We start from the raw sequence: 14,356 nt of genomic DNA, 5'->3' as shown, positions 1-14,356 counted from the left end.
AACACTATTGATACTTGATAATGGGCCGAGAGATAATGTGGAACCGGCCTTACGATGAAGGGGCCGCGCAAACCCGACAAGCATGCCGGCCCACGAGAGGCTGCGGCCCTTCTGGCATCTGCCCAAATGCCAGACCGTCCAGTCCGTCACTGGACATGCTGACTTTCTCAAAGTAAATTGTAACACTAAAACAAGGGGCTACATTAAGATTCTGGAAGAACAGATCAGGCAGTCTGCCGAGAGAACTGCCCTAATAGGCAGCATTCGACCATTAAACCACACAATGATCCAAAACATACAGCCAAACAAGGTCTGGACTTTCTGGTTAACAGAGAACAATATCAACATTTTAGAGTGGCCCAGCCAGAGTCCAGACCTCAATCCGTCAAAAAAGTGAGCACAAGGCCACAGGAGTGATGGCAAAGAATCATTCCTGCCTCAAAACCCGAATTGCTGCTAAAAAGGTAAAGATAGGCTTGGTAGGTATTATAAGAACCATTTTGATAGCTTTGCATGCAAATAAAGATAAATAAAGTTTCCATTGATTAGTTAAAAAGGGTATGAAAGGCCATTTTTCATAAAGTGTGATGAAAATGCTTCTTTTTTGATTCTATGTTTCTACCACATTGTCAGAACAAACATATTGATCGAAAGAAAAACAACATTAAATCAATATTTGCCAGGGGTATGGATAATTTTGTTCCTAACAGTATCCACTGTCTTGCAATCAACCCCCTCCACACACAATAATGTGTAACTTTGTAGTTTTGAAATAGAAAATAGTGCTACCTTGCACACACATTGTACCTTAAATACTTAGAGTAATCTGTCATATTGACAATAAGACAAAACAGTCTGACTATCTTGACATAATCAATGGCATCATGACTTGTCATTTTAATTACACTGACTGTTTCATTGGTATTTGCTTTTGAGACATAAAGTAAACATTTTGAGCAAGATACTCCTTTTGCAGGTTATCCACTATGCGATGCAGTTTGCACTAATTGTTTTGAGAAATTGAGAAACCGTTGTGCAAATGTGCATTATGATTCAAGAAATACACCAAACCGACTGAGAAATACAATGAAAAGCCAAACACACAATTATAAATATGCACTTGGACTTATGGCACTTATTGTATTGGATAAGGTGTGCCTATAACTTTGTGTTTTTTATCTGCAGTCACTCAAAATATTACTTTTGAATAATCTTGTGAAAGACAAGAGCAAGAGTTATATGTTTCATGTTTAAAATGAACATGAGGTTAAGATTTTTTATCAACTTCATGGAAGTTCAAGGTATTCCATACGTTGTCCTACAGTTAATTATATGTTATCTGACTCCAAATGTGAAAGAAAGGCAGAATTGTTTTTTAGTTTTTTTTTTAGATGTGTCACGACTGAGTGGCTTAGATTTGGTTACATTGCCATTTAAAAAACAAACAGTGCATTTGTAACTTTTATTGGCAGAAGGGACTATTGGCCAACGGGCATCTTCACATTATAAAATCTGGTCCTCATAAAAAAGTTTGGACACCCCTGTTTTATATTACCCGTATAATTGTACTTGCCTCTTTACTCCTCATTTCTAAAACCTACTGGAGAATTGTTTTCAGCATGACAATGGAAAGTATATGATGATCACCAACCACATACATACCTCTTCTACAAGCAATGGAAGAGGCATGCAGTGACATTGTGGGGTCAGGGTGACACTTTCCCTATTTCTTAGTCTGTGAGGATATAATTGTTTGATGTAGATCAGTGGTTCTCAAACTTTTCACAATGAGTACCACCCACAAAAACAATTGGCTCTCCAAGTACCACCATTATGACCAGCATTAAAATACAGGTGCGTATAGGCCAATTCAACTACATATTTTACATTGTACATACTGTTTTGCGTTGTCAAGTCTTTATGAAAAGACACCTTGGAGACTCCCTGAGTACCACTAGTTAGAGTTCGCATACCACCAGTGGTACCCGTACCACAGTTTGAGAACCACTGATATAGATGAAGTTACTTCAGTATATATGGCCAGATCCCAATTTAAGGCGAACCTATAGACCTGCCACTCTATATCCCTTACAATTACAGTTTTTTACAACTGCTACACACATTTTCAAAGCTCTGTGTCTTACTGTATTTTCAACAACAGCAAGCATTTGCCTCACATTGTAAACACCTTTGTCATAATGACATTTCTTTGAGACATCATGTTGCTCAAAACCTTTTTAAGCTTTTCTGTATTTCATGGGCGATAATAATTCCAAACAAGAGTGAAAGTCATCTGCAGAGAGAAATATACACAGTAACCATGTTAGCAATATTGAAACCAAATATTCCAAATATTTTGCTGTCGTGACAGTATATTACAGCACACACACACAAAAAAACACACTTTTGAGAGAGGAATTCATGTATTTTTTGTGTTGTTACAAGAACAACATTTTGAAAAAGGATTGTTAGGTGTTGACTTCAGATTTTCATTTTGTCATAGATGTGAGTTGTTTAACTAAGTGCTATGTCTTATTTGGCTTGCATGTAGTTTTGACACATTGAGCCAAATTGTGCACACATTGAGCAAAAAGTGTACACTGTAAAAATTAGAACTTGCATTTTTTCAGCCAGAATATGTAAAGGAGTACACAGAACTGGAAAGACCAGAAAAATATACTAAACTCATATAATGAATTTATCTTATCAAGTTTTGTGACTTCATCTCACATACTTTTGTAACTCAGTTGACTCAACTTCAATATTTAATTGCCTGTGTCTGTAAAGTCACCTGAAAAAAAAATCATCATGTTGGCACATGCGTACTTTGAATCACTACGGCGATTCCCCCACTGATCTATAAAGAATAAGGATTCCCCACTGAGCCAGAAGGAGCTCAAGTCAAAGCCAAGAAGAACTACTCCATGCGGTGGATTGCGTGCGCGGGGAAGATCTCCAGAAAGTTTGTGATTTCTCTCTACAGCGACCAGGAACATCGCAGTAAAGCTTAGGTAAAGTACAAAATCAATCTACACAGTCTTTTTATCGCCTTAAACTCAAGTCTTGTATAGTTTGTTGAACATTGCAATGGCTAGCTAGCGTTAGTCTACTCAGCTGGCGAGCTAATGTTAATGGAAGCTAACATAAACCGACATCTTTGGTGAGACTTTGGCCAATGATATTGACTATAAAGTTATGCGTACACCTCTGAACAACGAAAGTTTCCCTTGCTTCACGTAATTCAGCTTATTATTGTCCAGTTGTGTCCATAGCCAAATTGCTGGGGAACAGTTTGTGTTGTAGCTGAAAATGTGAAATGCCATAGCTTGTCATGCAAAGTTGCTTCTTTACAATCTAAATAAGACTACTATTTATAAACGTTGGACCAGTCCTTTTAGGGTATCACTTTTCTGTTTTCAATGACTTCATTTAATGTTAGCCAAACTTTGCTTAATAACAATACAAAGTGATATGTAAATGTTTCTCCTGTAAAGGGGTTTTCACATTGCCAGCAGTATGCCCCTTTGCTTTCCGTTCTGCTCAATGCTGGCAAGTTTCACTGCTGCTTTGCTACTTTTGCTCAGAGCAAAAACACTTTACGCCACGAATTTAAATTTAAATTTAACATTAGCCTTAGCATTATATCAGGGGAGCAGGAAAATAGACACAACCTTTTCACAACAATAGTTTGATCCTATGACATGAAGTTATTTCCATGATTGCCAGCTTTAGCTTGCCTCAACCCATGTAATGTGTTGCATGCACTTTAAGGACTACAGATTAATTCTGAATTATGAAAATTTGGGAATTAAATAATCTTTGTATCTCTGTCTGTGTGCCCAGGTGATGGCGATTGCAGAACACCATAAAAGAATAGCCTTGGAAGGATTGCCCCTCTACCTCAGGGAGGACCCAAAAAGTCTTTTCAAGAAATGTCTGGTAATAATCAATCTTATTCTTTGTGCATGTTGTCTTATCTCACCACCTGTGTTTCTTCCTCTACTTCTTTGGCCCCTCTCTTTTATCTTGCCTCTCCTCCTTTTTCCTATCTCCAATCTCCTTGTGTCCTTTTACCAACTTGTCCCTGTCTTCTGTCCGTCTCTTTGGCATCCCTTTTGCCGTCTTCCTCGTCCTATGATATTGAATGACACTTTGTATTGTAATGTGTTTTTATTTATTATAAAACAGTTGGATACACACTATATCATAGTACACAAGCCAAGTAGTGTATTTATGATGACTTTCTAAAGTATTTTGATTGTGTTAACAAATTGATTAATCTATACAGCTTTTTTTGTTTTAATTATGTTTGACTCAATCAGTGGTGTCTTCTGTGTTTGCACACTCTCAGGATACAGATGCTGAGGAAGACTACACCAAAGGTGTGAAAATTGGGATCCTCACAGTGATAGAAGATGACGTTGCAGCAGTCAAGTCTCTTCCTACGGTAATCAACACAGCCATCATTTTGGAAGAGACTGTTTTTCTCCAGGATATTAAGGATGTACCATCTGCATTTGCGTATTTGATGGGCCTTGTTTATGCAATCAATATGCAATACCCCAAAAGGTTTTTCTCAACCTAGGAGCTACCAGCTGTTCTGCGAGAACCCTGTCTTTCAGAAATAAAATGCAGGGACATCTGCGATAGTTTGATTGATGTAATGGCACATTATTGGAAGTTTTACTGATTGTTAGGACTGTGAGACCTTTTAAGTTTAATTTTATGCATTTGGTAACACTTTACTTGACGGGTGAGTACATAACATATTCATAGTAGCTGTAGTGACCGTTTCAGAAGACATGACAACATTCATACCCAACCCTTCAAAAATGTGGCAGTCAAGAATGGCGATATTTATTGCCATTTATGCTTGTCATCTGATCATATCATATCTAAATATTTTTATGAATAGCTTATATTATTACTATACAGGTTGTGAAGTATTCATAATCACTTATCCGAGTTTAAGACTGAGAGGTAAACTACATATAGCTGACCAGTATTTGTTGACCCTGATTTGTTGACACCTTGAGGTAATTATAATATTTTGCCGCTTTGCCCACACTCAAGGGAAAATGTCCAAAGTTCACGGGTCATCTCTATGTAGTTTACTTCCCAGTGTTAAACTTAGATGTGAATGAATGTTGAGTCATGTTTTATGAATAAATTATAAATACTTAGTTTGATAATTTCACAGCTGCTATGAATGTGATATGTACTTACCCATCATGTAAAATGTTACCATGCATTTTTATAAAATTTTTGTTGCTTTGCGACTAAAGGTACAACAATGTGCATTTTATTATTCAATTTTGAAAACGATGGCATTTTCTTTTCAAAGCCATTTATCCCATGTTTTATCCTCATTACACAGAGTTCCCTCATTACAGTTCGTATTATGAGGCCCATAGCACTCAGGATCTTAACACTACAGCACCTATTGTGTATTAAGTGATTTTTTTATTTTTTATTATTATTTTATTATTATGATTGTATGCAGCTCAAAGATCACTGAATATAGTTGAAACCCCATTGTTTCAAAACATTTCTGATATATTCTTTTATTGTGTGCAGATGAAAGTTCACTGATTAGAGGTGAAAACCTGTAGTTTCAAAACATTTTTGAAAAATATCTGTGTATTCTATGCTGCATAAGGCTGTGTAAAAGATCATTTTGAGGCTACTTGTGTGTGCAGTGCTTCTACACTGATTTCTGCAATAAATCACTTGCATTCATTGTTGCTCTGGGTTTTCCTTACTTTTTATCTTAAGTTGTACCAACTAGTAACTTAAACTTGTGTTTTGAAGTCCTCCCAATAGTTGGTAGAAAAAGCTTTTTATAGTTGAAAGATTTTTTTATTTCAAATTGATTATGTAAGTTCTGCCCTCTCTTCGAGTATACTCAAAAAAACATTTACAATAAGTTGCCTTATTTCTAGTTGTGTTTACTCAAAAAAGCCCTTGTAATAGGTTGCATTACTTTTTTGAGTAAACTAGGCAGATATTTTTTTTACAGTGTACAAGCAATCGGCAAAACTATAATACTCTAACAATATCTCTGAAAAATAATAAACCTATCAATATCCAAAATGTGTAATTGATGCAAACAGAATCACACCAGTGTTTAATGTGTTAAAGATGTGCGATGCTGTGCTATTAGGGTGTGGGGTTGTTTTAATTGTGTGAAATGTTTTGGTAAAATGGGCCCTATTTTCAAAATTGTTTTTAAGCAATCGAAGAGTTTCCTCTTGCAGTGATCTTTGCTGATCATGTTTCCGTGCTGCACCCCACAGATAAGACATTGCAGATCTTTCACAATGCATGCACCCTTTCAGAATGTACAGAACATCTAGAGTTTAAACGGATTAGGAAATACTTTCCTGACCTTTGTTTATGCCTTATGGTACATGATTTGCCTAAGTGAATGGTACTGATAGGCCTAAGTGAAGCATATTTATTTAGAGAGTTAGACACTGACTAGGCTATTTGGCTGATGAAGAATTGAGACAGGCCGGCGGTCATTGGATGGACAGCTTGGTCTGCTCATGGCTATGTTTCTGTCCATAGACCTTCGTCAGGTCCACAAGAGGTGTGCCAAAGTCCCTTTTTATTTTTAATTAAGGCGAACAATAAAAAGCTGATCATTGTTTTTAAAACATATTGTGTGTAAGAACTGCTGTATGAGTATGATAAATTAATTATCTGTAATTTATACTTAAGAAGTTTGTCGATCATGTGGAATTTGATCGATAACGTTCATTAATGACTCATTGTGATGAATAGCCTATAAATTCTCTGTATTCTGATTGGATTACATTAGAATATCAAGACGAAAGTGTATATTTCAGTTGAATAACCTATACATGGCATCTGTATGTGCTCCCTACTGTACAGTTGCTATATACAGTAAAAGTTAAACTAAAACTTCAGTGACCGGTGTTTCTTCCATTGATATTTTTTATATATGTAGGCCTTATACAGGCTATAATTTATAATATATGACAATGAATGATAATTAATGGTTAAATATCATGATGATTGACTAAGGAACTTTCTTCAAACGCCCTCCTTAGTATGAGTACTATTAACCTCCATGAACTCCACATCCCTTTTTCCCAATCCTGACTTCCAATACCATACACAGGGGCGCAACTACCCATTTTTGAGGGGTATGCAACAACAATATTGGCGCCCCCCCCCCCCCCCAAAAAAAAGAAAAAACACAAACTAAAGCAAAACAAAAGACCAATAATTTACACTATACACTATTACTGTGTATTAGTGTCTATTGAATATGTTTTTAAAGAAATGCTGCCAATTTGATGTTTAACTTGATGTTATACTTGATAAGTATTGATAAACGGTGCATTGCCACTTTAAGAGAGTCTAAACTGTTCTCATAACGTCCTTTTGCCAGCTAATTAGGGGTTTGCACAGACGTCATGTTCTGGCCGTTAACTATGGTAACCCAGCACGCGCGGCCATATTGGCGGTACTCAGTGAATGAAGTACAATGGAGTATTATGCACTTTGGATATCTTACGTGATTGTAGCCGTGTCTAAACAACAGAAAAGCTCATCAAAATGCGTGTAAGATGCAAAGGCATATAGGGCAGGACTTGGACCACAAGAAAAGGCGCGATATTTCGAGAAATTACGGTTTATTGGCAGCGCAGATCCATATGAGTTGGGTGAGGGAGACGAAGTACCAAGTTCAACCACAAGCGCCCCCCTTCCTCTGATAACTTCTGTCATTATTCTCCTTTCTCCCTGGTTTTTTAATAACTTGTGGAAGTCGATACCTATACCAGATGTTTTTAGGGTGACCAGATGAGATTGGCTGAAATTCGGGACGCTTTTTTTGTTTTTCGCGGGGGGGGGGCGGGGGGGGGGCGGTGGTAGGCTTACAGCGAATTTTCAAACCTGTACCAAAACACATTTTTATTCAAATGGAAAAAAAAAAAAACAATGACTGCGTAACAGTGCAAATCAGACCTTTCAGAATAAGGATAATAGCCTAACGCTAATAACAAGTCTTGCCAAAATTATGGGTCATTAAGTAAGAATACAAAATAATTGTTAGATTAAGTAGATTATGTTAAAATGACATTAGATCATTAGAATTAGAATGGACATTAGGCCGAACTTCCGACGTATTTTTTTGCACACACGCTGGCTCTGCCTGCTGCGCTGCCTGCACAATGCCCTCGGCTTCGCGAAATCAGTGCATATTCGCGCCTAATTATAGAACGTCAAAAAGAAACAAAGTAGCCGGGCTGCATCCAGACACTTGGCTGCCGTCGGGGGCTGCATGCAGTCGACTCAGACTCTCTACTGACAGTTTTTAATGTTTATCAGAAAATAACTACTCAGTATTCTGATTGAGTATAATTTTCGGGACAATTAGGGCAGGATTCGGGATTCGGGAAAACTGCTTGGATATCGGGACTGTCCCGAATTTTTCGGGACGTCTGGTCACCCTAGATGTTTTTCTCAGTCTGACCTATTGGTACGACCTAAAACACGGCAATAATTAACCATTTTCCTTGACGATCTTTTGGATTTACTTCAGTGCCTAATGCTTTCTAATGAGGCGAGTATCTCCAATATGGCGACGTCCAGATCTGATGACACGCCGTGCAAACCCCTAATGCTCACAATGGATAAGGCTGATAGCCTTGTTTGTTTGCACCACATTGACAACACAATATTGAGTTATTACAAGAAACCTTCATTTTTAGGATATGGAAAAATGTAATGAGTTACTGCTAGCATGACATTTCTGTTTGCAGTTGGCCATTAAAAGTGCAGTATGGTAGCCACCTAGCTATCTGAATGGAATAGGCTATGTTTCAATCGGCATTATGCTTAACAAACGCTAGTTAGTCTGTTAACATTCATATTTGCAAGCCTCCAAGTACAGACGTCATCACTTTAAATCCTACCTGTTGCCTTTCATCGTCCACTTATTTAACTGCTGTTGAATCCCTTGACATGCCATCTCCTTTTCCCTCTTTCTTTTTCTATTTTTAGTCGTCAACAGCTTTTTTTTTGCTGTATCCATCTTTTTTCCATAGACGGCAACTCACTACTCGTAGGCCTATCTGCTCGCCCAGCACTCACGGCGCCCCCACTCCCTCTTCTATGTCAAAATTCTATAATGGAATCTTATGAGATAGGGCGCCTACTCTAGCCTGTTAGTCCTCTAAAATGTTATTGAACATTGAGAAAAAGTTTAAATGATTTAGAAACGGACAGCAGTAGCTACATATAGAAAATACCAAATATATATATATATATTTTTTTTTTTACCATCGCTTTGGCGCCCCCATGGAGCTGCGCCCCTATGCGCCGCATATAGCGCATACCCACTTTTTGCGCCACTGACCATACAACATCATGCATCCCTCTTCTTCACTATTCCAGCTGTGTCTGTGCGGGCTAACTAATCACAACTGAGAGGAGAGGATGGAATTAGAGGAAGAGTTACAGTAATACTGTAACACTACCTACATTAATGGAAGTGCAATGCTACAACAAAGGCAACAATTTTGGAATATTACGTCAATCATGCCATTTCCAACAATGCGGTTGGTTACTTACATTACAGGAAGGGGCGGGATATGTGTCGACAACGGCCATATTGGCATTTTTAACTAACCACATACATTTCTATGGATGATTCTTTGAGTGCTGTGTCTCTTCATTTTAAAGTCTCTGCTTGTATGGGCAGAACAACAAGCTGGAGCTCCCCATCCACAGTCTGAATTAAGAGTACAGGGTGACATGTACTATAGGGAGGCGCTGAAATACCATAGTACATAGGGCTCTGGTGGCTGCAGTGTCTCGTGCTAGTGCTGGACAGGGATGCAGCTCTACACCTCACTACAATAGAGCCCAGGGGAAGGACAGCTGGTTAGAAGAGAAGCGAGCCAGCAGGATGATTGGAATGAGGCCGCAGGGAGTCTGGACGAGATGCGAGCAAGCAGTGGAGTGCAAACGTCTCTTGGGCCGAGCTTTGGAAAGCTGAGCTCCAATGGCTAAAACTCCTAATCCAGGCAGTCTACAGTATGGCGTCCTACCAAGCCCATCTATTTTATTCTACTGGGTGAAGGCAGAGTCAACATCTTGGTCTTACTGTGCCTGAAAAGAGACCCTTGAGCACATCTTCAGTAGCTGTCCGAGAGCCTTGGGCAAAAAGACTCCTCTTTGCAAAGTCATCTTTGCAATATCATGTTTCCGTGCTGTACCTCACAGATAAGACATGTATTGCAGGCTTTTCACAACAAATGCACACTTTCAAAAGGTCAACATCAAGAATTTGGAAATAGAATAGAATCGAACCACAATGCACCTCTCACAATCCTGGATCCGTCTTCGCGCACTGCATGTGCCAAAAATGTTTCAACACACCTGACTCATGTTCATGAAAATTGTGCCTATCCATCATTGTATTTAAGCAAAATTAAATGTGACATTCCCAAATTTCTTAAACTATAGGTTAATGTAGGTTCCCTCTTACTCTACATGTGGCCTCACTTTACCTTTCCAGAAGTTAGTTTGTTTCAGTCTGTCTCTGATATTTATCTACATGTAAATGAAGATAATGAAGATACAAATATATTGGATAGAAGTTAAAGCGATGGTTCGGAGTAATTTCACCCTAGGGTCCTTTGCACCATGACCCCGAGCCAAACACCCTCCCAGAACCTGTTTTCCCTTGGTCGAACCCTGGTCGAGTATCGCTGTCAGAAACGAATGAGTTTCTGCAGTCGTAATGGTACCAACTTTAATCTCGTAAATTACCCCACTAATAATGCCCTGAATGGTACGAAACTTCTAAGGTAGTACAACTATGTTCTTTACTCATAAAACGAGGCATTGAAAAGTTTGTAAATACACCAGGAGTTTATTTAAATAACACTTGCCTGATGGATGCTACTATCTGCTACTATACTGCTGCGTTGACGTTACTTCCGTGATTTGGGAAAAGCCCGTAAAAGTCCTGGCAGCGATTACATCAACGTTTTTTGGTATATCAAGTTTTTAATATTTACAACTTAGTGTTAACTAATAATTGTTGCAAACTGGTACTACGAACAAAATATTAGTGCATTCCTGGATCTACATCCTTATGCATGCTTCCTGCTGTGGTGAATAATTACTTAATATTAACTTAGACTGGCAAACTTCAGGAACACTCAGGAATCAGGTTTATTCTGTTACAAGCAGAGAGGGTAAAAAATGGTCTATGGTCTGTGTAGGCCATGGCACAGAGGCCACTGTTGGATCAACCTCTCCCTCTCTTCCTCAGTTCTCCATCCTTCTCGTTTGTCTTACAATGCAAGTAGTCACTTTTGTATGGGTTAAACAAAGGAAGAATTGGCGGCAAAACATGCCCACATGGTTGGTTCTCCAGTTGGCATCAGACACACCTACACACACACCTACTTCACACCTATCTGAAGAACATGAGGAGAGATATCTTATATACCAGAAATATCACTTATAGAATGTTCCAAACATTCTCACAATCAAATCATTACAATCCTTGTACTGAGACTATTACAATGATACCGAATATATTTACATTTCAGGACACATGGATTCAGTATAGCAAGGTAACATCCTTTGTCTTGTGGATCTGATAACCCTTGGAACCAGTACATTAGCATTTCATTGGGGGAGGGGAGGGTGTCTTTATTTTAATGCCAAGAGGGGCCACATTCCACTTGATGCACGATGCACAATAAAAAACTTGCTTTCTGCATTTTTGTTTGGGTAAGGCTATTTGCACCCCTGGTACAATTAGCAGTGTATGCTATTCGTACCCTGGTGCAATAAGAAGTGAAATCTATTTGTACCCCGGTGCACACAGCAATGTGTCCTATTAGTACCCCGTCTGGTACAAATATCAATGTATGCTATTCGTACCCCGGTGCACACAGCAATGTGTTCTATTAGTACCCCGTCTGGTACAAATATCAATGTATGCTATTCGTACCCCGGTGCACACAGCAATGTGTTCTATTACAGTTTTTTTCAATCGCTAACAAGCGCGTACCCATACTTCAGATACTTTTTCTAAACTTTTAACACAGACTCACACCTACAAAACACAATTGGCCAAATGGATAATTTCCTTCTCAAAAACACATTTTGTTAAATATATACTAACTCTTCATTTCAAAACAGAACACATATTTCTCTGCACACACTAACTTTACCAAAACCCTGGAAATCTGACTCAAAATGAAATGATTTTGTCAAAGAATAAGACAAGGTACAAGGTACAAGGTACTTCACAAGGTACATGAAGTCAATCAAAGTACACCAGGTTTCAAAATACTGGCTATTGTTGACATTACAAAAACTGCATAGACTTTTATGTCTCAGTTTTACAGGTATTTGCATGCAAAACATTCTCTATCCACAGTTTTTACACTAAATTTCTTGGTTGGGAACTGTATATGTCCACATGTAATGTTCACATTCAAAAGCATTCCAGTAAAAAGCAAATCAGGTTTTTTCCCTTTACTGTTTACTACAGGAGGCACAGTAGAAATACTGTTTACAGTATGATAGAACATAACAAGTTTTACAGTATTGCTTACAGTGAACAAAATATCCATGAAACACACAAGAGTATTCTGAACAAAAAACAACAGCAAAAAGACCAGATAAAAAGTGAAAAAGGGGGGGGGGGACTAAAAAACACAAAATTACTGTATCTAATCTCTGCGATCTTCAGGGTTAGGCCACATGTTTTCATCAACATCGCATCTGATATTATCCAAGGCGATGCACCTGGGATAAAACCATTTGGTAGCAGAGGCAGAGCAGAAGCAGAGGTTTTTATAATGTATCTAAGGTTTGGAATATTGTGTTTGCTATTGTGGGATGTTGTGTGTTAACATTCGCAAATACTACAAAAACAATCCATAGTTTTGTTGGGAGGTACAGCTTGTCTGTTAAGAAAATGTAAGTATTGTGGAAATGCTATACCCTGGTGTTTATAGTACTGTATGGTATTTACACCCTGGTGCATGAACTAGCTAATTGTTGCAATCAAAACTTCGGTTTGAGAACCGATTTCTTGTTCAAATTGCTCCCTTCTCTCCAGAGACGTTGGTACACATGCACACTCACTCTGCCAAAATGCATCACATGGGAAGTGAAACCCGGTCTCCCACATGCTAACCCTTGTCTGTGACCACTGCACTGTCTTCTTCCAGAAGCAAATGGTGTTTGCAGGTAAACTTATAGTTTATAGGCCTGAACGTCATATTCACGAAATTTCTGTTAATTAACAAACTGACAGTTGTATGTGTTCACTGAACCAAGATTATGAAAATAAAACACAACTTTTCAATCTAAAACTTAATTTGAACAGATATTAGTGCCGAAACCTTTCAGAATTCTTCACTTTCTGCTGACTAAAAAACGAATGTCCGCCATGTTTTTTGTGCACGTGAGCAACGTCTTTTTGTTGTTATGTCACAGGGTGTGAATAGCTCAGCTGTGTGGCCAAGGCTATTCGTACCAGGGGTGTAAATAGACACTCTTTTTGTTTTGCTTTTCCCTCCATTATACCGAACTCGTACTGAACCGTGATGTCTGAACTGAGGTATGAACCATGACTTCAGTGTACCGTTCCACCTCTAGGGCTCTATTTTAATGGTCTAAAACGGAAGTGTCTTTGCGCAAAACGCAAGTCACTTTGTGGGCGGATCTTGGGTGCTGATGCTATTTTACCGGCGGGATAATTGACTGTTGCGCCCGACGCAAATCTAAAATGGGGTGGTCTGAAGTAGCTACATTAATTATGGGTGTGGTTTGGGCGTAACGTGCAATAAACCAATCAGAGAGTCATCTCACATTCCCTTTAACAACAGGCACGCACGCTTGTTCCATAGCTGATTGCTATTATGGTGGCGTATTTGCCAGGCGCAGCCAGGAGCGTTCCCAGCGCTATAATCACTGTTCAGTTGGGAACAGTTAGCTATTGATTTTTCCTCTTGACAAAATGTAATACAGAATTGTCACAAAGACATACTTTCCGATGTTTTGGGATCACTCTCACTGAATCACGAGGTTATGAATGCATGGTGATATTTTTGCAATGTACAATGTAATCTAACATTACCTCTCTATCAGGGGTGAAAGTAGTTTTTATTTCTTGGTGGTACTATGGAGTTATAATGTGCGCGCATAGCGCGCCGAAAATCTGACTTAGCCTAATTATTTATTATTTATTTATTTGTTTATTTACTGTATTATAGTCTTATCAAGCATTCACTAGGACTTCTTATCACTCTAGTATCACTCTTTAACCCACCTGTATCTGTTTTTG

At 38.5% G+C, this 14,356-nt stretch overlaps 1 long non-coding RNA gene across 1 annotated transcript; it reads left to right on the top strand.

The window, feature by feature from the left end:
* Positions 1–2,901: 2,901 nt before the first annotated feature.
* Positions 2,902–5,687, top strand: LOC143131712 (uncharacterized). Its single transcript, XR_012988182.1, has 3 exons — positions 2,902–3,011; positions 3,844–3,939; positions 4,352–5,687. It is a non-coding gene; the product is annotated as an uncharacterized LOC143131712 (long non-coding RNA).
* The last annotated feature ends 8,669 nt before the right edge of the window (positions 5,688–14,356 follow it).

The sequence above is a fragment of the Alosa pseudoharengus genome, unplaced genomic scaffold (genome assembly GCF_046254945.1).
Source record: "Alosa pseudoharengus isolate Yale_2024_CS ecotype anadromous, Long Island Sound unplaced genomic scaffold, YU_APseudo_1.1 YU_APseudo_1.1_scf_18, whole genome shotgun sequence".
In the NCBI taxonomy this organism is placed as follows: domain Eukaryota; kingdom Metazoa; phylum Chordata; class Actinopteri; order Clupeiformes; family Clupeidae; genus Alosa; species Alosa pseudoharengus.
The sequence above is the reverse complement of the archived record's forward strand: the minus strand, read 5'-3'. Positions and strand labels throughout refer to the sequence as shown.